The following is a 24,243-nucleotide window of genomic DNA, read 5'->3' as shown; positions in this document are numbered from 1 at the left end:
CGCCTTTTAATTTTTACTTATTTAATTCCTTACTTAGTGGAGAATTAAGCCTTCAGCTAGAATATAAATTTAAAAATACATTATCTCAAAAATTAAAAAGAAGGAAAGAGGAATAAGAGAAATATCATGTCTTGGAATTGTATCTATTGACTACATTAAATTTATTCCCTTGATATTAATATCACATTAATGATAAAATTGATGAGAACTGTGTTATAGCAATTATCATACATTTGCTTTAACCCTGACAATATAATGTATTAGAAATTCCTTTAAATAACTAACACAGAAGCTGGCACTGTGGTATAGTGGGTAAAGCCATAGCCTGCAGTGCCAGTATCCCATGAGGATGCTGGTTTGAGTCCTGCTGCTCCACTTCTGATCCAGCTCTCTGCTGTGGCCTGGGAAAGCAGTAGAAGATGGTCCAAATCCTTGGGCCCCTGTATCCACATGGGAAACCCAGAAGAAGCTCTTGGCTCCTAGCTTTGGATCAGCGCAGCTCCAGCCATTGCGACCAATTAGGGAGTGAATCAGTGGATGGAAGACCTCTCTCTCTCTCTCTCTGCTTCTCCTTCTCTCTGTGTAACTCTGACCTTCAAATAAATAAATAAATCTTTCCACTGGGATCTCACTCACGCAGATCTTTCATTTAGGTCTTCTTCTTTTTTTTTCCCCAGAGTGTCTTGGCTTTCCATGCCTAAAATACTCTCATGGGCTCTTCAGCCAGATCCGAATGCCTTAAGGGCTGATTCTGAGGCCAGAGTGCTATTTAGGACATCTGCTATTCTATGAGTCTGCTGTGTATCCCACTTCCCACGTTGGATCATTCTCTCCCTTTTTGATTCTATCAGTTAGTATTAGCAGACACTAGTCTTGTTTGTGTGATCCTTTTGACTCTTAGACCTATCAGTGTGATCAATTGTGAACTGAAGTTGATCACTTGGACTAGTGAGATGGCATTGGTACATGCCACCTTGATGGGATTGTATTGGAATCTTCTTCCTCTCTGGGCTTCCTTCCTTCCACAGGGGTCTGCGTGGCTCGCTTCCTCCCTCCTTTCTTTAGGTTCCAATCAAGCACATGTTCCCTGAGTGCCCTATTTAAACAGGTATTCCAAGTACTCCCTCCCTCACCTCCATCCCATCTCTTCTTTGCTTTATTTTCCAACTTCTCTCTATTTGAGATGCTGTGTATTTTACTCATTATTACAAACAACAATAAATGTAGGGTCCATAAAAAATGAATCTTTTAAAAACTAACTAAAACAAATAGCAATTAATTACAAACATAGTACATATTAATCCAACAATATCAATAACCACTTCAAATGTGCTTCAGCTAAATACATCAATTAAAAGAATTTCACACAGGAAAATTTAAACCAACACCCAAATCTGTGCTGTGTATCAGAAAACCATTTTAAATATACAGACAAAGGCTGGTGCTACACTACAATAGGCTACACCATTGCCTGTGATATCAGCATGCCATATGAGTGCTGGTTCAAGTCCCAGTTGTTCCAGTTCCAATCCAGCTGCCTGTCAATGTGCCAGGGGAAATGCTGTATTATCACTAGAGTGGTTGGGCCCCTGCACCTATGCTAGAAGCCCAGATGGTGTTTCAGGCTCCTAGCTTCAGCATTGTTCGGTCTCAGCCATTGTGGCCATTTAGGAAGTAAACCAGCAGGTGAAATATCTCTCTCTCTGTCTCTCCCTTTCTTTATGTCACTCTGCCTTTTAAATAAATGAATATATTTTAAATAAACAAATATAAAGACATATGAGGGGTTTGAGGACATATCGGTCAAAGGAAAACACATTTCATTTGCATTGGAAAAAACTCAGAAGAGGTCTGGCATACATCATGGTGACAGTAGTTAATGACAATGCATTTGACTATAGAAAGTAAATAAGAGATTACATTTTAAATAGCTCCAATGTAAAGAATAGGTGTATGATAGAATGCATGTGGCAATTACCTTGGTTTATCCATTTTACATTATGCAAATATTTTCAACCATCATTTCTATGTACTAAATGCAATCAATTTTTGTGAATTTAAGATAAACATTAAAATTAGTATTTTAATTTTTAAAATATTTTATTTATTTGAAAAACAGACTTATCTAGATAGAAGGAGAGACAGAGAGATCTTCCATCTATTGGTTCACTCCCCAAGTGGCTGCAATGGCTGGGGCTGGACCAGGCTAAAGCCATGAGTCACCCATGTTGGTGGCAGGGGCCCAAGCACTTGGGTTATCCTATGCTGGTTTCCCAGGCATATTATTAGGGATGTGGATTATAAGTGAAGCAGCCAAGTCTCAAATCAGTACCCATATGGCCTAAGCCTTTGCACCACAATGCTTGCCCTCAAATAAGCATTTTATTTTAAGATTTTTCAAATATTTTTCTATTTCTGAGCACTGCATAAAGTATCATATTATAGGGATCAAAGAGTATAACCAAAAGGTTAAAAACAAATTTTTGAGTACCACTTCCATTCCTTACTTGAAGTGCAATAAAATCAATAGAACTATACTATTTCCACATTGAATACAAGTTAATAAAGTAATTCCTGCAAATAATGTTGATAACTTTACCTCAAATATTTGAATTATGATTTGAGATTTTCTAGTATACAACAGAACTAGACTGGGAGGTTACTACCTAAGCAAGAAAAATATATATCATTAGCAAATACATGAATTGAGACCATAGTTGTAAATTTAGAAACTTGAGACAAACTATATTTATTTGAGGAGTTAAGTAAAAGAAACTACAATCTGAGAGGCACCATCCCTAAACAGGAACTTTATCACATATGCAGAGGCTGTTAGGAAAAGAGTTGCATATTGGTGCCTCCTCACATGGGGCACCAAAATGTTAGGAAACAAGGCACAGAATAGAGAGGAGGCAGTGTACAAATTTACAGCCAGACTGATTTCATTCAGCGAAAATAAATCCATAGAGGTGAGTGACCAACTGCCTGAATGCACATTGATGGAGCTTGTGGCAGAAGACCCTGACCCCCAGGGGCCAGACCTTTTTATATTTTAGGAGGACTGGGGTTGGGGGTGGGGTAGGTGGGAACAGCCGGCAGAGGGGATTTCCTGCAAATGGTCTTTCAGGTGTTCAGAGCAACTGGTCTTTCAGGTGGCTGTAAGGGGTCAGGTATGAAGGCAATGTGTGAGACCCAATTGAGTTTCAAGGGCAAGGAATACATTCCAAAGTTTTAGCTTTTGTGCAATGAGGGAAAATGGCTGAGGCTCATGTCCTTATTCCACCTGAGGCCATATACTCTTGATAAAAAAGAAAAAAAAACTTGGAGGGTCTGGCACTGTGGCAAAGCAGGTTAAACCATTGCCTGCAGTGCCAGCATCCCATATGGGCACTGGTTTGAGTCCTGGGTGTTCCACTTCCAATCCAGCTCTCTGCCATTGCTTGGGCCCCTGCACCCACATGGGAGACCTGAAAGAAGCTCCTGTTTCCTAGTTTCAGATCCACCCCCCTCCAGCCATTGCAGCCATTTGGGGAGTGAGCCAGCAGATGGAAGATTTCTCTCTTTCTCTCTCTCTCTCTATCTCTATCACTATCACTATCACTATTTCTGCCTCTGCCTCTGCCTTTGCCTCTGCCCCTGCCCCTATCTCTCTGCTGCCTTTCAAATAAATAATCTTAAAAAAAAACTTGGAAGGATCTATACCATAAATTTAGCAGAATATTTTTTATGTACAGGAGCGTAACATTTTAGGTTTAGATTACCAATGAAGATAATCTTTAAATAAATCCTCAAAGGTTTTCTATTAATATTTAACGTTCTAGTACCATTTGTTGAACTCTGTAATTAACACACAATTATTCTTAGGTGTTTAAATTTTAACTGAAAAGTGATCCCTGTTAGGAATTTGGAAAACATTATGCTGAGTGAAATAAGCCAATCCCAAAGGGACAAATATCACTTGTTCTCCTTGATAGGTGACAACTAACTGAGCACCAAAAAGGAAACCTGTTAAAGTGAAATGAACACTATGAGAAACGGTGACTTGATCAGCCCTTGCCCTGACTGTTGATGAGCAACTTAATATGTTATCCCTCTTAGTATTTTTTTTGTTTGTTCTACTTAATACTTTTGGTTGAATACTGTAATCAATACACAATTCTTCTTAAGTGCTGAAACTTAACTGAAAAGTGATCGCTGTTAAATATAAGAGTGGGAATAAGAGAGGGAAGAGATGTGCAATTCGGGACATGCTGAAGCTGACTTACCTCAAATGGTAGAGTTAGAAACATACCAGGGGATTCCAATTCAATGCCATCTCACTAGTCCCACTGATCAATTTCTGTTCACAATTGATCATAATGATAGGACTAAGAACCAAAGGGATCATATAAACAAGAATAGTGTCTTCGAATACTAGCTGATAGAATAAAAAAGGGAGAGAATGATCCAACATGGGAAGTGAGATACACAGCAGACCCATAGAATGGCAAATGTCCTAACAGCACTCTGGCCTCATAATCAGCCCTTAAGGCATGCGGATCTGGCTGAAATGCCCATGAGAGTATTTCAGGCATGGAAAGCCAAGACACTCTGGGGGAAAAAAAAAAAACCTAAATGAAAGATCTCCACGAGTGAGATCCCAGTGGAAAGAATGGGTCATCAAAGGAGGTACCTTTCTCTGAAGGGAGGAGAGAACTTCCACTTTGACCATGGCCTTGTCTAAATATGATCAGAGTCAGTGAACTCAGGGGGCTTCCATAGCCTTGGCAGCTCATGACAAGAGCCTAGGGTGATTACTGATGCCATAAACAAGAGTGTCAATTTGTTAAGTCAACAACAGGAGTCACTGTGCACTTACTCCTCATGTAGGATCTTTGTCCTTAGTGTGCTGTACATTGAGATTGAATGCTATAACTAGTACTCAAACAGTATTTTTCACTTTATGTTTCTGTGTGGGAGCAAACTGTTGAAATCTTTACTTAATGTATGCTAAATTGATCTTCTGTATATAAAGAGAATCGAAAATGAATCTTGATGTGAATGGAAGGGGAGAGGGAGTGGGAAAGGGGAGGGTTGCGGGTGGGAGGGACGTTATGGGGGGAAGCCATTGTAATCCATAAGCTGTACTTTGGAAATTTATATTCATTAAATAAAAGTTAAAAAAAATAGCCCTTGGGGCCAAGAAAATGACTTACTCAAAACATCTATTTACTTTGTGAGAGTAGTCAAAGCAGAAAAGGCAGTAATGCATTTTTTAAAAATAGATGTAATCTTCTACCCGTAAGCTCCATTACATCACAAGAATAAGGTGAGTTTAACATTTTACTTAAGGTCACTTAGCATTATCAGTTTTCAAAGAAACAAATACCTTAGAAATAAATCATTCTGCTTTAATAAATTATAATAATGTTAATGAAATTTGAAACTTCTTTAAGGGTAGAAGCCAAAATCCAAACTGGACAATCTTAAAAAAGCTGAAATGTAAAATGTTGACTTCCACTTAGATAAAATGAATTCTTGTTCTAATCTCTGTGGCTTTATTTACCTCCTTACCTTTATTCTTTGGCTTGGTGATGACAGTGGCCCCTTAGCATTTCTAATTTCATTCTGAAGGCTATGGTGGCTGTGGAACTTCACAGAGCTTGAGTAGTGGCAAAATGGGAGTACATGTTCATCGATGAGGTAAGCACTGGGTGCCAAGCAGTGTTGGTCGGAGTCTCAAGGTGGAGTTTTTCCATGATCTTCTGGTGCCCACACTCAGCAGCAGCAAGATCTCAAATAAGTATTATAAAAGTAACATAAATATAAAGACACAAATTAAATATAAAATATGCAGAAAGATAGACCATTAGAACAATAGTCCAAAGTAACCCAAAATAGCTATATTCACTTCAGACTAAACTTAGAGGTCTCCCACATGGGTGCACCCTCTGCTGCTTTCCAAGTCACATTAGCAGGGAGCTGGATCAGAAATGGGGCGGCTGGGAATTGAACTGAGACCCATAAGGGATGTGAGTGCTGCAGGTAACAGCTTAAATTACTGCAACATAGTGCCTGCCCTGGAATCTTTTTGGATGTCACTTCTAACACCAAAGTTGTCATGCTTCCTGAACACCAACCCAGTTCTCCAACACCTACTAATTATCAGACAGTTCAATTCTGATCCCATCTAGAGCTAGAAGAGAACTTGAAGATGCCAGACCCAAGCATGTTTGCTGTTTATGGTCAACTCTCTCCATTCTGAAGTTGTATAGTGAGCTCACAGTTATTGCCAGAAAGGGGTGTGTTATGAAGGATCAGAGCTATACCTATTACTCAGGAAATTATAAAGGCCTTAAAATCTCTGTGCTAGACAATAAGTAGAAAGCCAAATAATTTGTTTCTTATAACTACATTCTCAAATAAACTCTCAAATTCATAAACCCTTTCTCAGCCAGCAAAAGCTAACCTTCCCAGGCATCCTCAATGGGCAAAAACTCTATCTGAAAAAAACTACTGTGATACTATTTCCTTTTTTTTCTTCTTTTTTTCTTTTTTGACAGGCAGAGTGGACAGTGAGAGAGAGAGAGAGACAGAGAGAAAGGTCTTCCTTTACCGTTGGTCCACCCTCCAATGGCTGCTGCAGCTGGTGCGCTGCACTGATCTGAAGTTGGGAGCCAGGTGCCCCTCCTGGTCTCCCATGCGGGTGCAGGCCCCAAGCACTTGGGCCATCTTCCACTGCACTCCTGGGCCACAGCAGTGAGCTGGCCTGGAAGAAGGGCAACCGGGACAGAATCTGGTGCCCCGACCAGGACCAGAACCTGGTGTGCCAGTGCCACAAGTCGGAGGATTAGCCTATTGACCCATGGTGCCAGCCTCTGTGATACTATTTAATAAACAAACATATGGGTTTTAGGATTTCCTAAAGGTGTGGAAAGACAGAATCAATTAAAATGTCTATTCAGTGAGGTAATAAATAAAAACGTCCTTAATTTGGAGAAAAGGGGACAATCAAGTACAGGAAGCACATAGAACTCCTAATGGACATGACCAGAAAAGATCTTCAGCATGACACATGGTGGTCAAACTTTCAACAGGAAAATATAAAAAAAGGATTTTAAAATGTACCTGAGAGAAATGCCATATTGCCTTCAGAGGATCTCCAATTAGATGGACAGTTGATTTCGAATCAGAAACCTTATAGGCTAGGAAAGAATGGAGAGTTGTAGTCTAAGTCTTATAAGAAAAAAACTGTCAACTCAGAATACTATACCATGCAAATCTCTCATTTATGAGTGAAGGTGAAATAAAGACCTTTCATAACAAACAGAAATTGAAAGAACTTGTCACCACTCATCCAGATTTGTAAATGATGCTTTAAAAGGATGTGCTACACAGAGAAACAGAAAGGTAGTCATCATTATGAAAGCATGTGAAGGCAGAAAATCTAGTAAAAGTACAAAGGAATGCCAAACCAAACAATAGGAATAGTTATGGGAAAATGGCAGGGCAAACTCCTTACTTATCAATAATAATCATATAGAAGTGCCCTACATTCTCCAATTAAAAGGTACAAACTGGCTGAATGGATTTCAAAAAAAATTCCTCTATTTGCTGCCTGTAAGAAACATATATGACTAACAACGATACAAACAGACTCAAAGTGAAAGGATGGAAAAAGGTATCCCATGCTAATGGAAAGCAAAAATTATCAGGAGTAGCACAAAAACTGTAAAAAGGCAAAGAATAGCATTATGTTATTATTAAAGATCAATTCAATAGGAAGATGTGATTACAATAAATGTACATGTCCCAATACTAGTGCATCTGGGTCTCTAAAAGCAATGTTAATGGATCTAAAGGGAGACACAGACTCTAATACAATAATGAGACACTTCAACACACCACTTTCATCAGTGGACAAATCAACTAGGCAAAAAAAAGAAACAACAGAACAAATTTACACCATGGACCAAATGGACCTGTTATCTACAGAACATGCCATCCCCAAACTGAAGAATACACATTCTTTTCATCAGTGAATGGAACTTTCTCTAGGATATATCATATGCTAGGCCATAAAGCAGGTCTCCATAAATCAAAAAATACCTGAAATAATATCATGCATCTTTTCTGACTACAATGGAATGAAGTTGGAAATTAACTAACTAAAGAAATGTGAGAAAACATGCAAACACATGGAGGCTGAACAACATGTTCCTAAATGAACAGTAGGTCATGGAAAAATCAGAAAAGAATTCAAAAAATTCTGGAAAACAAATGAAGATGACAATATAACATATCAAAAATTATGGGATACTGAAAAAGTAGTGTTGAGGGAAGTTTATAGCAATCAGTGCTTACATCAACAAGTTAGAAAGGCAAAAATTAAATGATCTAACAATACATCTCAAGGATCTAGAGAAACAAGAACAAACCAAACCCAAAATCAGTAGGAGGACCAGAAGAAGAAAAAAATGGAGAATTAGGGAGTGGCATGCTTCAAAGGCTAGGGAGAAACAGTGAAGAGAATAGTGTAGGAGGTACACTCTTGGTGGAGAATTGGAGAGAAAAACACCCAGGAAGCCCCATGGGAGGAGGGGAAATGGCCTGAACCTGCATAGTGAGTGCTGACATGCAGCCAGAGAGGGCGGAGAGCCAAAGCTATGGAAAGCCAGAGCTGGCAGCATTCTTGAGATGGAGGGAGGATAGACTGTACCAACCCATGAGGTTAGAGCAGAGAGAGAATATGGTGTGTGTCCAGACTGGAGTCCAGGGTCCTGGTAGTTGCTGGCAGTTGTCAGTGGTCCTAGTGCAAGTGTAGAGGGTTGTCCAATTCCAACGAATCACTCCAAAACAGAAACTGTGATCCAGCTGAGAGAGGGCAGGTGCCATTTTAAAACAGGGCAAAACTACAGAAGCCTGCAGGTGTACACATAACAGCTCACTGAGACAGGACACTTGAAGTTAGTGCTGGCAGCAGTGGCAGGCAGGCATTCAGCCAGTGACTCTAGGGTGTGTGTGATCCAGAACTTCAAACAGTGGGTGTGGCCCACAGCCCCCACTGACTCAGAGCTGGGCTGGGAGGCAGCTGGACAGCAATGAAGGACAGAGGGGTACCTGTGCCAGCAGTGTCCTCTGGACTCAACAACTGTGGGAGACTTGAGTGCTGAGACCATGGGGACTCGGTGGCTACAAGTAAAGGCGTAGAGCATAGCTGGGTATTGATTTCCCCCTTGCTCCTGGAACTTAGGTGTTACCCTGGAAACTTGCCCCACCCTAAAACATTGGCCAGAGCCCCTTGGCCACACTCACCATATACTTCCTGTTAGTCACTGGAAGGGCAGACATTCCAAGAAGCCACAGAAGCATACCTCAAAGACAAAAACCAACAAAAGGAAAAATTAAAAATCAACTCCACAAATGCTGAAAAATAAGAACCAAAATGCAAGAAACTAGAATAAGGAAGTCACCATGACCCTCCCAGAGGAACACAACATTTCAACATTAGAATGCTAAAGTAGAGATCAAGGAAATGTCAGAAATGGAATTTAGAAAATTAATCATAGGATGAGTCACTCAAAAAAAAAATCAGAAGCAAATCCACAAAAGAAAATGATACATGACATGAATGAAAATTTTTTCCTAAGAAATTGAGAACTTAAAGAGAAATCAAAATGAAATTTTAGAAATGAAAATTTCAATGGATCAAATAAAAAAGTGGTGGAAAGCCTTAACAGCAGACTTGATGAGGCAGAAGAAAGAATATCTGAACTAGAAGACAAACTTTCAGAAATCTTACAATCAGGCAATAAATAAATAAATAAAACAAAAAGAAATTAGAAAACATAAAAACAGTGTTGGAGATTTATGAGATACTCTCAAATGACCCAACATGTGCATCTTAGGAGTTCCTGAATGAGTGGAAAGAGAGAAGGGAATAGAAAACCTATTTAGTGAAATAATTACAGAAAACTTCCCCAATTTGGAGAAAGAAAGGGATGTTCAAATAGAGGAAGCACATAGAACTCCTAACAGACAGGACCAGAAAAGATCTTCACTACCACACATTGTAGTCAAACTTTCTACAGTGAAACATAAAGAAAAGATTCTAAAATGTGCACAAGAGAAACATCAGATTACTCTGAGAGGCTCGCCAATTAGACTCACAGCTGACTTCTCATCAGAAACCCTACAGGATAAAAGGGAATGGTGAGATAGAGTCCAAATCTTAAAAGAAAAAACTGTCAACCCAGAATATTATACCCTGAAAAGTTCGCATTTATGAATGAAGGTGAAATGAAGATCTTCCATAACAAACAGAAACTGCAAGAATTTGGCAACACTTGTCCAGCCTACCAAAGATGCTTAAGGATATGCTACACACAGAAACACAGAAAGATAGCCAGCATTATGAAAGAATGAGAAGGCAGAAAACCCACCAGGAAAAGTACAAAAGAAATCCAAAGTCAACAACAGGAATATTTTTGGAAAATGGCAGAACCAAGTTACCATTTACCAATAGTCACTTTGAATGTAAATAGCCTCAATTCTTCAGTTAAAATATACAAACTGGCTGAATGACTGTAAAACAAGAGCCATCTATTTTCTACTTAACAAGAAAAACATCTCATCAACAAAGATACAAGCAGATTGAAACTGAAATGATGGAAAAAGATAATCGATGGTAATAGAAACCAAAAAACAGCTTGTGTTGCCATCCTAAAATCAGAGACAATAGACTTTAACATAAAAACTGTTAAAAGAGATTAAGAAAGGCACTATGTAATAATTAAGGGATCAAACCAAGAAGAAGATGTGACCACAATAAATGTATATACACCCATTACAGGGCACCTGGCTACTTAAAAAATGTTAATAGACCTAAAGGTAGACAGACTTCAATACAATAGTAATGGGAGATTTCAATACTCCACTTTCAGCAATGGACATATAATCCAGACAGAAAATTAGCAGGGAACAATAAAGTTAATTGACACTATAGAATACATATTCTTCTCATCAGTGCATGGAACTTTCTTTAGGATAGATAATATGCTAGGCCACAAAGCAAGTCTCAGCAAATTCAAAAAAAAAATTATTCCATGCATCTTCTCTGACCACAATGGAATAAAACTAGAAATCAACAACTCAAGAATCTCTAGAACATATATAAACACATGGAGACTGAACCACAAGCTCTTGAATGAACAGTGGGTCATTGAAGAAATCAAAAAATTTCTGCAAACAAATGAAGGTGATAATACATCATATCAAAACCTATGGGATACAGCAAAAGCAGTGTTAAGAGGGAAGTTCATAGCAATCGGTGCCACCAGGAACTGAAAAGGTACCAAATAAATGAGCTATCCATGCATCTCAAGGACCTAGAATATCAACAACAAACCAAACTCAAAACAAGTAGGAGGAAAGAAATAATTAAAATTAGAAAAGAAACAAAACTGAAAAAAAAATACAAAAAAAAGTGAAATAAAAAGATGTTTTTTTAAAAAGATACACCATTGGCACAACTAACCAAAAAGAAGAAGAAGAAGAAGAAGAAGAAGAAGAAGAAGAAGAAGAAGAAGAAGAAGAAGAAGAAGAAGAAGAAGAAGAAGAAAGAGACCCAAATCAATAAAATCAGAGATGGAAAAGGAAATATAACAGCAGATATCATAGAAATAAAAAGAATCATCAGAAACTATTAAAAGATCAGTATGCCAACAAACCAGGTAACTTAGAAGAAATGGATAGATTCCTAGAAACATACATACAATTTACCAAAGTTGAGTCATGAAAATATAGAAAACCTAAATAGACCAATAACCAAGATGGAAATTGAATAAGTAATAAAGATGCTCCCAACAAAGAAAAGCCTAGGACCAGACAGCTTCACTGCTGAATTCTAGCAGATTTTTTAAAAAGAACTAATTCCAACAAATAGGAGTGAATCATCCCAAACTCCTTCTATGAAGCATACATCATCTTAATGCCTAAACCTGGAAAAGATGCAACAGAAAGAGAACTATAGATCAATATCCCTAATGAACATAGACACAAAAATCCTCAACAAAATAGCTGATTGAATCCAACAAAACATCAGAAAAATCATTCATCATGACCAAGTGGGATTTATCCCAGTATTCAGTGATGATTCAACATTCACAAATCAATTAATGTGATACACCACATTAGAAAACTGAAGAAGAAAAATCATATGATTATCTCAATAGATACAGGAAGAGCATTTGATAAAATACAATATTCTTTCATGATGAAAACCCTAAGCAAAATGGTTGTAGAAGGGACATTCCTCAACACAATCAAGGCAATATATGACAAACCCATGGCCAGTATCCTATTGAAAAGGTAAAAGCTGGCAGAATTCCTGCTAAGATCTGGAACCAGACAAGAATGCCCACTCTCACCATTGTTATTTAATCTAGTCCTAAAGGTTTAGCTCTAGCTAAAACCTTAGGCAAGCCAAAGAAATCACAGAGATACAGATCAGAAAAGAGGAAGTAAAACTATTCTTATTTGCAGATTACATGATCCTATATATAGGAGATGCAAAAGACTCCACTGAGAGACTACTGGAACTCATAAAAGAGTTTGGTAAAGTGGCAGGATATAAAATCAACAGAAAAATCTATAGCCTTTTTTTTTAAATTTTTTTTAACTTTTATTGAATGAATATAAATTTCCAAAGTACGACTTATGGATTACAATGGCTTCCCCTCCATAATGTCCCTCCCACCTGCAACCCTCCCCTTTCCCACTCCCTCTCCCCTTCCATTCACATCAAGATTCATTTTCAATTCTCTTAATATACAGAAGATCAGTTTAGTATACATTAAGTAAAGAGAAAAATCTATAGCCTTTATATACACAGACAATGTCATGACTGAGAAAGAACTTTTAAGATCAGTACCATTCACTATTTGTTGAACTCTTTACTTAGTGCAGGGTTAATCTTATGAGTATAAAGTAAAATGAAAATAGATCTTTATAAAAATTAAGACTGGGAAAGGAGAGAGAGGAGGAGGGAGGGTGGGATGAAAAGTACCAATATGTTCCTAAGTCAATATATATGAAATACATGAAATTTGTATACCTTAAATAATTTTTTTAAATCAGCAGTGAAGCCATTTGGTTCCGGGCTTTTCCTTGTTAAAAGGTCTTTATTACTGATTCAATCTCCATCTTGGTTATTGGCCTATTTAGGTTTTCTATGTCTTTGGGAGTCAATTTTGGTAGATTGTATGTGTCCATAAAACATTCCATTTCTTCTAGGATTTTCCAATTTATTGATGTATAGCTATTTGTAGTAGCTCTTCATGATTTTTTTAAAGATTTATTTATTTATTTGAAAGGCAGAGTTGCAGAGTCAGAGAGAGAGAGAGAGAGAGAGAAGGTCCTGGCTGCTCCACTTCCAATCCAGCTCCCTAGTGATGAACCTGAGTAAATAGCAGAGGATGTCAAGTCCTTAGGCCCCTGTCCCACCATGAGACCTCAATGAACTCCAGGCTCATGACTTCAGATTAGCCCAGCTATGGCAGTTGCTGGCCATTTGGGGAGTGAACCAGTGGATGGAAGATATATGACTGAATGAGCAGATACTAACATGTCTCCCAGGAATGAGAATGTTCTTGTGAGAGGAGAATCTTAATGTCCCTATGGGTTAGCTCTTCAGATCAAGGATATACTACAGCTAATTCTCAGGCTTAGGGCATAAGCTACTACCTTGCTTTCTTCCAGAAAGAATGAGCTAGGGTTAAACTGCACAGTCCTAGGGACTGAGCCACTGGGAGCATCTTAGATCACCACTCACACAGTTTTGAAACTTAGGACAAGGAAAAGAGTGAAGGGAGCATTGATAAGACACCACCTTGTAAACTTTCCAAGGGAACAAGCCAATGACATTCATGATGAGATATCTGCATTTATGGTAGCTAAAAGGACATGTGCAAATATTTTTTAAAATTATTTTACTCATTTGAAATGCAGAGAAATAGACAGAAAAAAAGAAAGATTTTTTTCTCTCCTTCATCGATTCACTTCTCAAATGCATGCAACAACGATGACCAGGCTGAAGGGATGGACCAGGCTGAAGCCAGAAGCCAGAAACTGAATTTGGGTCTCCCATATGGGTGATAGAGACCCAAGTACTTAGGCCATCATCCACTGCTTACAAGAGTGTGTAATAGCAGCAAAGTGGATTGGAAGGAAGGCTGATACTCTGATATGGGATATGGACATCTGAAGTGACATCTTAACACCTGCTGTAGAGTCAAAATCAAAATGGAGTGAGTGTGGCTAAGATATGATTGCAGATCTCTTGCTTCTGTACATATTAGCTTTGCTTGCTAATGGCTAAGGGTGTATCTTATAAAACTATGTGGGCCAAAATTCCAAGGAAATAAGTTGAGAGAAATGTGTCCTGCACTGTTATCTTGCAACCATATTTTAGAGTTGTTATTGTTCCTGGGTTTGTTATTGCTAACTGTTATCTTACAACCATATTCTGTTTTTTTTTTTTATTGTTCACTGCATACCAGGGGTTTGAAATTGTGAGCCTTAGTGGAAGAATACTGTAAAAAACTGTGTAACTCGCTGTTGGGACTGCACTCTGGTAAGGAGTGATGGTCCCAATCAGATGCCTTGCCTCTCCTTTTCAATTAAATTCACGTGTGACTGTCACTTGTTTTTGTAATATTCTATTTTAGCTGAAGAATGGATGCAACACTGCTCTAAACATCCACCAAAGCAGAGTTTTTACATGAGAATGATAAATAGGTTTTCTCCACTTTCTTCTTATGTGAAATCTTCACAAATAGAAAACAAACCATTTTTGATTCCTGTGGAAAAATGCTGCTGGTTCTTTGGAAAAATGCTGAAATACTGAAGCTGAATGAAAGGTATCATGGCAGAAAATATTTAATAGTTTTGGGAACTTCAGAGGGGAAGGTGCCATTTGACAACGTGGGGCTGAATGCAGATATTTAAGATTTATTTCCACAGATAATGGTTTGTCCCCTTTGAAACCTATGGGGAAATTTAATCCAAGTTATCATAGTAAGAGATGAGATCATGTGGAACCTTAGAGGAGGTGATTAGGATCAATTCTTTCATGTGATTAATGGGTTGCAGGTTTACCTCCAGGGGTCTGTTTCAGCAGTCACTTTACATTAGCCTCTCCTATACTCAGCTTTATTGGTCCACATGGTTCTTGTGCTAGGCCTTTGCCAATAAGAAGGCCAGCACCAGATGTTACCCCTAAAACCTGGGACCAAGTCCTTGAGCCAAATAAAACCATTTCTTTGTAACTTACCCAGTCTGATACTGTGTTATTAACAAGAGAATACAGATTAAGATCCCGAGGAAGAGCCATGCTGAGAGGTCAGGGTCATGGACTAGAAATCTTGTTTCCCAACTCAGGGGGACCAGATCACCCCTGGTATGAGAGGAAGGTTTAAGGATCCTACCGATAACAGCAGATTCCCCCCAGTGAATAGCATATCTGCAGACATACTCCCTCTGAGGACCTCTCATCCTACCACACTATTTAGGGAGACGTGCGCCTATCCAGAGGGCCTCCAGCACTGACCAGAAGTTTCTGTGTGCAGGAACAGGACAGAATGCTGAGGGGCCCAGCTACCTGCTCAATTCGAGCAAACTGGCCCAACACACTCACCATTTCCTTGCTTCCGTGATATCCAGGCGCCCTCTTGAGGGATCTTGTGATGACCGAAATTTGCAGAGCGACGGAGCCAGCTAAGGCCTCTCTCAGGAGCAGATCCGGGGAGTTGAGTACAGCGGTGCCAAAAAAATAATATCGCACGTGGTTCCCCAATGATGCCCCTGGGCGCCTTGATTGAACAATTTGCCCAACCGGCAAGAATGCACGACGTCAGAAAAGGTGTAGCCAATCAGAATCCCGTTAAGGTTCCTTGAGGCTGTTCCTGGAGAGGGGAGAAGCTTGGACTTAAGCTGCCTGCTTCTCTCAGATGGCAACTCTTCTGGCGGTAGGAGGCACTTTCCCCTCTCGATGGTCCCACCTCCTTGGATCCTCCCTCTCCCTCCCTCCCTCCCTCCAGTGATCACAATCCTACTGAGATCTCATGATCCTGCGCTTGCAGTAACCTGCTTCACATGAGCTACAATTTACAAAATGTTGGCTGGACTGTGGGCCTTTCTTTTTCTTTGTATTCACAGTTTATTTTATTAGGTTGTTTGACAATTTTTTATATTGATTTTAAGACTAAAAATATTATGTAGGTTAGTTTTTTGTTTCATTTCTCTTATAAGCATTTGATTTCTAGTCTGTGTTTTGTCCTTTAAAATGTTTTCTATTTGTTTCTTGCTGGTACATAGTAACCCAGTTGATTTTTATGTATTTATTTTATACCTAGTAAGCTTATTCTCTTATCAGTTTTATTTATCTAGGGATTATGTTGTATTTTCTCTGTATACAATAGTATCATCCAATATATTAACAATTTTGTTGCTTAAAAGTTTATCAAAAATTTCTACCTAATATTTCCTTTTTTGTTGTTTTATTTACCTGATTATACTTCCAAGATGAAGTTGGAGAGAAACAATGAGAAAAGATAGACTTGTCTAGATCTGTTCCCAGGAAAAAAGCTTGCAATGTTCTGTAGTAATTATGCTGTCATAGGTTCATTTTATACAATCTTAGTTGGAATGTGGAAGTTGCTATTTTAATATTCTATTAGTTGTTGTGTGTTTATGGCCCAATGATGAATTTTATTACATGTTTTTTAACATTTACTCTAAATGATCACATTATTCTCTTGTATTTTTCACCCATGTGAATGTTTATTCTATTTGTTCCAGACTGTTAACCCCCTTTGAACATTTTAGTATATTCTGTTCATTATTAATTTATTATCATTTCATATTTTTGCAGAACAACACCCCAAACTTGTTGGAAGTGTTGTTTTAGAACCCCAAACATGGCCTACTTATCCAACATGCAGAAAGCCAATTACTGACATCAATGTAGAAGGAAAAAGGTGTTTATTTCAAAGACAGAGCAAGAATCCATGCAGCTATTGCTTAATTCCTAGACTCCCCAAGGAGTAAGGGTTGAAGGTTTTTATAAATGAAAGCTAGGGCTGACAGGTGGAGGTTTATCTTGTGTGCAAGGCCCTGGTGTTTCAGTGGTACTCATGACCTTACTTTGATTGGTGGCATGGTGCACTTTAGGGGATTTTTTTTTTACAATGGCCCAGTGGGCTTCAGTTTGGGGGACTACATATAAGTGGTGGTTATCTTTTGCCCAGACCTGTAATTTCCATGCTGAATCTGGAATCCCCCTAAACAAACCCATCCAGGGAATATTGACCAGCAGGATTTGATCTACTGCAGAAGCAAGTGCCTCCTTGTACTGTGGGAGAATGGCATTTAATTTTAATCATATCCTTTGCCTTTTACATTAAAAGCATTCTAGGTGCAGGCACATAGGTGACGAATGAGGTAATAAAGTTTATTTAAAAGGTAAGAAAGCAAGCACAAACATGAGTGGGCATAATTGAAGAGTAGAGTTGATCAGAGAATGCGTAGGGGAAAGGAAATATAGAGATGGCACCTCACCACCTCCATTAGTCTTGATCTCCAATGGAAGACAGCATAAGCACCTCCCAGCACCTCCTTTTATGAGATAATGTGGTCACTTGTGAGGTTTATGGCAGCTCCATAAAATTCCAAGTGGAGCTCAATATACATATTTACATGACTTTCCCTTAGGTCCCAGATGAAAAGAAGGTTTTCTGGGAAAGGAGGTGTTCTGACAAATATTGTAGAATTACATGGGGGCAGGGCTTTATGGCTTTTGACCTGCAGCTCACTTAGCTACCTTATCCCATATCACATGAGCCTGATGATTTGTCAGTACAGCTGTATCACTTCTTCAATTCAGTGAATTTCTTTTGGTAAAGGACAAGCAAGGACCTTGGTCTAGGGCAAGAAATGAGATAATGCGTCCTGCCTTTACATTATAGGGGTTCAGTCACAATATGTAATTTAGTATAATAATACTTTATTATCTCATATATTTGTTATCTCTTATATATTTGTATCTCTTATATAGAGATGGTCCTTAAGTTCATTTTTATTTCATGTCCTTGTCTGACTTTGTCATCAATGTAATGCTGATTCACACCAAAACTATTTCCTGTTCAGTTCCACTTTGGATAAATCTGCAAAATTTTGGAATTTTTTTCTTCCTTAAAAGTTATCTCACTGTCCACTCTGCCTGTCAAAAAAAAAAAAAAAAAAAAAGTTTGGGCTGTTCCATAAATCTGGGACTGAAATTTTGTTTGTAGAAAGGGTTTGTTGGCTCTTTTCATTTGTAAAATATTGATTCATGTTTAGTTCATGAGACATTTTCCTATTTATGTTACATTCACATTTTAATATTCTGAGTTCAAAAATTCGGTGGACTTTTGTGGTGCAATGAGAAGGCCATGCCAAGATGGCTGCTGGCAATGGAAACTGCCTGGCAACAGGCTGTGATTGGATGGCTTCAGAAACTGCCTGGCAACAGGCTGTTATTGGTTAGGGCATAGACAGCCCCTTGACCAGATTGGCTGCCTTGGCTATTTAAGCTGCTGTACCAACTGAAATAAATAAGTCTGTGGGCTGCTTGCCTCAGGCTGACTCCTGGGATCTGTGTGGTGGCTCCATGCCTCCTGCTCTCACAACACTCCTCCTCTCAGAATGCATCAACCTCAAAATCTGGTTCCCAACGTGACTGAGAGAGAAAAAATAGCCTATCAAACTCGATGAGGTCCCCCCCTTGATTTCGGCAAGTAGGCCCCTCGGTGTTTTGTGGGCTGTTTGGTTCTGTAAGGGTGAGCACAGAACCCCCTCCTATGCCCCTTTCCTTCTCTTTGTCCTCCGTCTAAGTGCCCCAGGTAAGCACACATCACCCAGTAGCATAACGCTGCTTCTCAGCTCCTCCTTTTACTTTCAGGTTGCCCGTTAAATTCACATAAGGGGCTGATCATCCCAGAATTCAGAACCAAGTCATCTTCCCACACTTGACAGAGGTGACACTCTGGAAACACCGTGTGGGCATACGGCCTTGACCTAACGAATCAAGGAAGTCCCCCACTAAGCACAGGACATACGTACAATCTGATACACCACTGTCCATCTAAGATAGGGAACCCCTGCAGAATGCCATCAGCTGCTGAGGTACTAGGAATTTTTTTTTTTTTTTGACAGGCAGAGTGGACAGTGAGAGAGAGAGACAGGGAAAAAGGTCTTCCTTTTGCCGTTGGTTCACCCTCCAATGGCTGCCACGGCCGGCACGCTGTGGCCGGCACACCGCGCTGATCCGAAGGCAGGAGCCAGGTGCTTCTCCTGGTCTCCCATGGGGGTGCAGGGCCCAAGCACTTAGGCCATCCTCCACTGCACTCCTGGGGCACAGCAGAGAGCTGGCCTGGAAGAGGGGCAACCGGGACAGAATCTGGAGCCCTGACTGGGACTAGAACTCGGTGTGCCGGCACCACAAGGTGGAGGATTAGCCTATTGAGCCACGGCGCCGGCCTTAGGAATTTGTTTTGTTATGGCAGCAGTGCTGTGCATGTCTTTCCTTTGGCTAGAGTTGGTGTGGCACACTGCTCTTAAGTGTTCAAACATGGGAAAGATACCCCCTCTCAGAAGCACACACATATTACCAAACACAATGAATCTGTGAGTAAAAAGAGCCTGTCACTCCAGGCCTCTGCCTCATAGACAACAGTTGATGACTTAGGGAGAGAGAGCTCCCACAGTGAAAATGACATGACAGCAGACAACGCAACAATGCCTAGTCAGCCACCCCCAAATACTCATGGAATGAACTTAGACAACCTCGAGGCAATAACCCATGCAAGGTCATCCCATCCACACCCAGTGAGGACCCCCACACTTGTGGCAGTCCTCAGGCACCTCAGGCTCTCAGGGCAGCCCCACCCATATGTTTGTCATTAATGCAGGAGAGGACACAGAATTCGGGACTGGATGACCTTATTATGCTAAAAAATAAATGATCTTGGCCAGCACTATGGCTCACTTGGCTAATCCTCCACCTGCAGTGCTGGCACTCTGGGTTCTAGTCCCGGTTGTGGTGCCAGTTCTCTCCCAGTTGCTCCTCTTCCAGTCCAGCTCTGTGATGTTGCCCAGGAAGGCAGTGGATGATGGCCCAAGTGCTTGGGCCCTGCACCCACATGGGAGACCAGGGGGAAGTACCTGGCTCCTGGCTTCGGATCGGTGCAGCACACTGGCCGTAGTGGCCATTTGGGGGGGTGAACCAACAGAAGGAAGACCTTTCTCTCTGTCTCTCTTTCACTGTCTAAATGTGCCTGTCAATAAATAAATAAATTAAAAAAAATTTTTAAATGACCTTACTATGCTAAAAAAGGCTTCTCAAGAGTCAGGCCCTAAATGTCCTAACAGCACTCTGACCTCATAATCAGCCCTTAAGGCATGCGGATCTGGCTGAAATGCCCATGAGAGTATTTCAGGCATGGAAAGCCAAGACACTCTGGGGAAAAAAAACCTAAATGAAAGATCTCCACGAGTGAGATCCCAGTGGAAAGAACGGGTCATCAAAGAAGGAGGTACCTTTCTCTGAAGAGAGGAGAGAACTTCCACTTTGACCATGGCCTTGTCTAAAAATGATCAGAGTGAGTGAACTCAGGGGGCTTCCATAGCCTTGGCAGCTCATGACAAGAGCCTAGGGTGATTACTGAGGCCATAAACAAGAGTGTCAATTTGTTAAGTCAACAACAGGAGTCACTGTGCACTTACTCCTCATGTAGGATCTTTGTCCTTAGTATGCTGTACATTGAGATTGAATGCTATAACTAGTACTCAAACAGTATTTTTCACTTTATGTTTCTGTGTGGGAGCAAACTGTTGAAATCTTTACTTAATGTATGCTAAACTGATCTTCTGTATATAAAGAGAATCAAAAATGAATTTTGATGTGAATGGAAGGGGAGAGGGAGTGGGAAAGGGGAGGGTTGTGGGTGGGAGGGACGTTATGGGGGGGAAGCCATTGTAATCCATAAGCTGTACTTTGGAAATTTATATTCATTAAATAAAAGTGAAAAAAAAAGAGGCCCTGACTCTCCCTACTTTGAACAGGTGCTCACACAATGGGCAGTGAATCTTCAAACTCATTTTGACTGGGTTACACTGATCAAAGCATATCTGTCAAGACCACTGTTCTTACAGTCAAAAGCCTCCTATGAGGAAGAGGATGAAACCATGGTGAGGAATAGTGCTGCCTGTGGAATTGCAGTAACCTTTGATATGCTTAGAGGCCATGGCACCTACATATATTCTCATGAACAGACCCTCATTGAAGTAGTTGCCTATTTTGATCAGGTCAGAGATTTGGCACTTAGAGCCTTAAAAAATATAAATCCTCCTAAATATAGTCAGCTCTTTAGAAACTTAGTTCAAGGCCCAGGTGAATGGTTCCCCGATTTCCTTTCCAGAGTCTTGGAAGCAGTAGAGAAAAGATTACTGCTTGGCCCCAATCAAGAAAATCTGGTCAAACAATTAGCTTGGGAAGGCACTACTAGAGGCAAAAGCTGTAATTGCCCATCTGTAAGGAAGACCTTTCTAAATGGATAGTAGCTACAAAGGAGGTAAACCCTGCTGATACACCCATACAAGCCATACAAGCCCTAACTGCAGCCATTAACAAACTGAACACAAGGAAGTCTAATGACCCTCCAGTTTATTGGGGATGTCGGGAAACAGGACACCTACAGCAAAACTGCCCAAACACTGACAGATGGGGCAAACCCAAAACACTGTGTCCCAGATGTAAAAAAGGCTTTCATTGGGCAAAAGATTCCAAGACCAAGCCTTTAAACACTCCCAGCGGGGTGGCCCTCAGCCCAGCAAGTAAGATATTGACCATTAACTGGTCAATATCTTCAATCTGAGGCCAAAATGGACCCTATACTTAGATGACATTGCCTTTGTGGGTTTAATTGATATGGGGGCAGATGCCACTATCTTAAAAGCTAGGGACGTAAGAAAAATGCAACATTGGAAGACAGCACGCGGGCCTGACCTCCAAGGTGTTGGAGGATTAAAATTGGCTGATCATGTCATCATGCCTATAATGTGGCGAGATGACAGCAGAGATACAGGAACCATCTTTCCACTAATTGCTGATGTTTCCATGACCTTATGGGGGAGAGATGTACTCTCACAAATGCAAACTGTCCTTACTACAGATCACAAATCTCCATGAGCCAAGAGCTTTAATGGAGAGCCTACAAGTAAGATTCACCCCCAATTCTATGAGCCACTGTTCACCTCATACAAAAGCCACACCCAATCCCCACTGAATGAGGAAGAACAGGAAGCATCTGGGTAGAACAGTGGCCAATATCACAACCCAAACTTGGCATCCTTACAGAATTGGTACAAGAACAATTGGAAAAGGGACACATAGAGCCCTCCACTAGCCCTCACAACATTCCCATTTCTGTGATACCAAAGAAACAGGGAAAATATAGGCTACTACAGGATTTGAAGGCCGTCAACAAAATCATAAAAAAGAAGAGAACATTCCAGGCTGGTATTCCCCATCCAGGGGCCATTCCTAATGGATAGCACATAGTTACCATTGATATCAAAGATGGCTTCTTTTCCATTCCCATCGTGGAGGAGGATAAGGCCTACTTTGCCTTTACAGTATGGGAGCCCAATTTCAAGCTCCCCGCAAAAAGATTTCTCCCACAAGGCATGAAAAATTGCTCTGCCACTTACCAAAGATACATTTCTCATGCGACCAGCACACTTAAAGATCAGTACTTGGTCATACATTATGTGGATAATATCTTACTTGCTTACGAGAATGCAGCAACTCTGAAGGCCTGTCTAATTGAGACAGTAAGAAATTCACAATTACAGGGCCAGTGCAGTGGTGCACTAGGTTAATCCTCCACCTGTGGCACCAGCATCCCATATGGGCGCCAGGTTCTAGTCCCAGTTGCTCCTCTTCCAGTCCAGCTCTCTGCTGTGGCCCGGGAAGGCAGTGGAGGATGGCCCAAGTGCTTGGGCCCCTGCACCCACATGGGAGACTGGGAAGAAGCTCCTGGCTCCTGGTTTTGGATCAGCATAGCTCCAGCCATTGCAGCCATCTGGGGGGTGAGCCAATGGAAGGTAGACCTTTCTCTGTCTCTCTTTCTCCCGATCTGTAACTCTACCTGTCAAATAAATAAATAATCTTAAAAAAAAAAGAAATTTACAATTCCTGGGTTTGTCTATTGCCACAGAAAAGGTACAACATTTTCCTCCCTTTCAATTCTTGGATTATCAAATCTCCTCCCATATATCTCCAATGGGCCCAAACCTAAAAGTCAAGCATAAATACTCACTTAATGAACTTCAGCAACTATGCAGCCAAATCAATTGGCTGAAGCCCTTCCTTCCCCTAACACCTGCAGAGCTTAGACTGCTATTCGATTTACTAAGGGGAATAGCCCTTCTTCAAAAATTATATTGACACCAGCAGCCAAATCCACTATAGGAAAGATCAACACCCAGTTGTCAAATTTTAAAACATTTATATATGACTCTCAGGTGCCTCTGTTTGCCATAACCATATGTACCCTCAAGACCCCCTTAAGGAGTTATTTGGCAACAACACAGACCACTTTTTTGGGTGCACATAACCTGGAGCAAGTGTCATAAAATAGTTAACAAAGAAGATGCCATCCTTATGATGGGACTTAAATTAAGATAGTATGCCAATAAGATATTTAACACAGAACCAGACATAGTGGTCCTATCCCTATCACAATTAGAACTGTTCACATTGATGCAGAATAGCATGCTCTTTCATACTTTAATGACAAATTTCCCAGGACAGGTTGACAATCACCTGCCAGTGGACAGGCTACTCCAGCCATTACAAACCTTAGAAATAGACTATCCAAAACATGCTTTCCCTGCTAATCAACCTATACCCATGGCACCGTGTGTGTTTATGGATGCCAACATGTCACTGTTTGGAATAGTGATCAAATCCTCAACAGAAAAAGATAAGATCCATGTAGAACCCCACGGGGGATCAGTACAGTTGGGAGAAATAAGGACAGTAGTCAAGGTTCTACTCCTTAGCCAGGATGGTCCAGTAAATATATTTTTGGACAGCAAATACTCAGTACAGGTAGCAAAGACAATCACTTTTGCAGTCTTTAACCTGACCAATAAGCCAAGTGA

The 24,243-nt window shown here is 40.3% G+C and overlaps 1 long non-coding RNA gene and 1 pseudogene across 1 annotated transcript; one reads left to right on the top strand and one right to left on the bottom strand.

Moving 5' to 3' along the window:
- Positions 1–5,345: 5,345 nt before the first annotated feature.
- On the bottom strand, positions 5,346–8,786 carry LOC138844838 (uncharacterized). The gene is made up of 3 exons (XR_011381205.1): positions 8,703–8,786; positions 7,108–7,184; positions 5,346–5,773 (listed from the first exon to the last, which is right to left on the bottom strand). It is a non-coding gene; the product is annotated as an uncharacterized lncRNA (long non-coding RNA).
- Positions 8,787–21,261: 12,475 nt separating this feature from the next.
- The window catches only part of LOC138844820 (inducible T-cell costimulator pseudogene), a 65,024-nt pseudogene continuing 62,042 nt past the window's right edge, over positions 21,262–24,243 (top strand).

Source organism: Oryctolagus cuniculus, chromosome 12 (assembly GCF_964237555.1).
Source record: "Oryctolagus cuniculus chromosome 12, mOryCun1.1, whole genome shotgun sequence".
In the NCBI taxonomy this organism is placed as follows: domain Eukaryota; kingdom Metazoa; phylum Chordata; class Mammalia; order Lagomorpha; family Leporidae; genus Oryctolagus; species Oryctolagus cuniculus.
The sequence above is the reverse complement of the archived record's forward strand: the minus strand, read 5'-3'. Positions and strand labels throughout refer to the sequence as shown.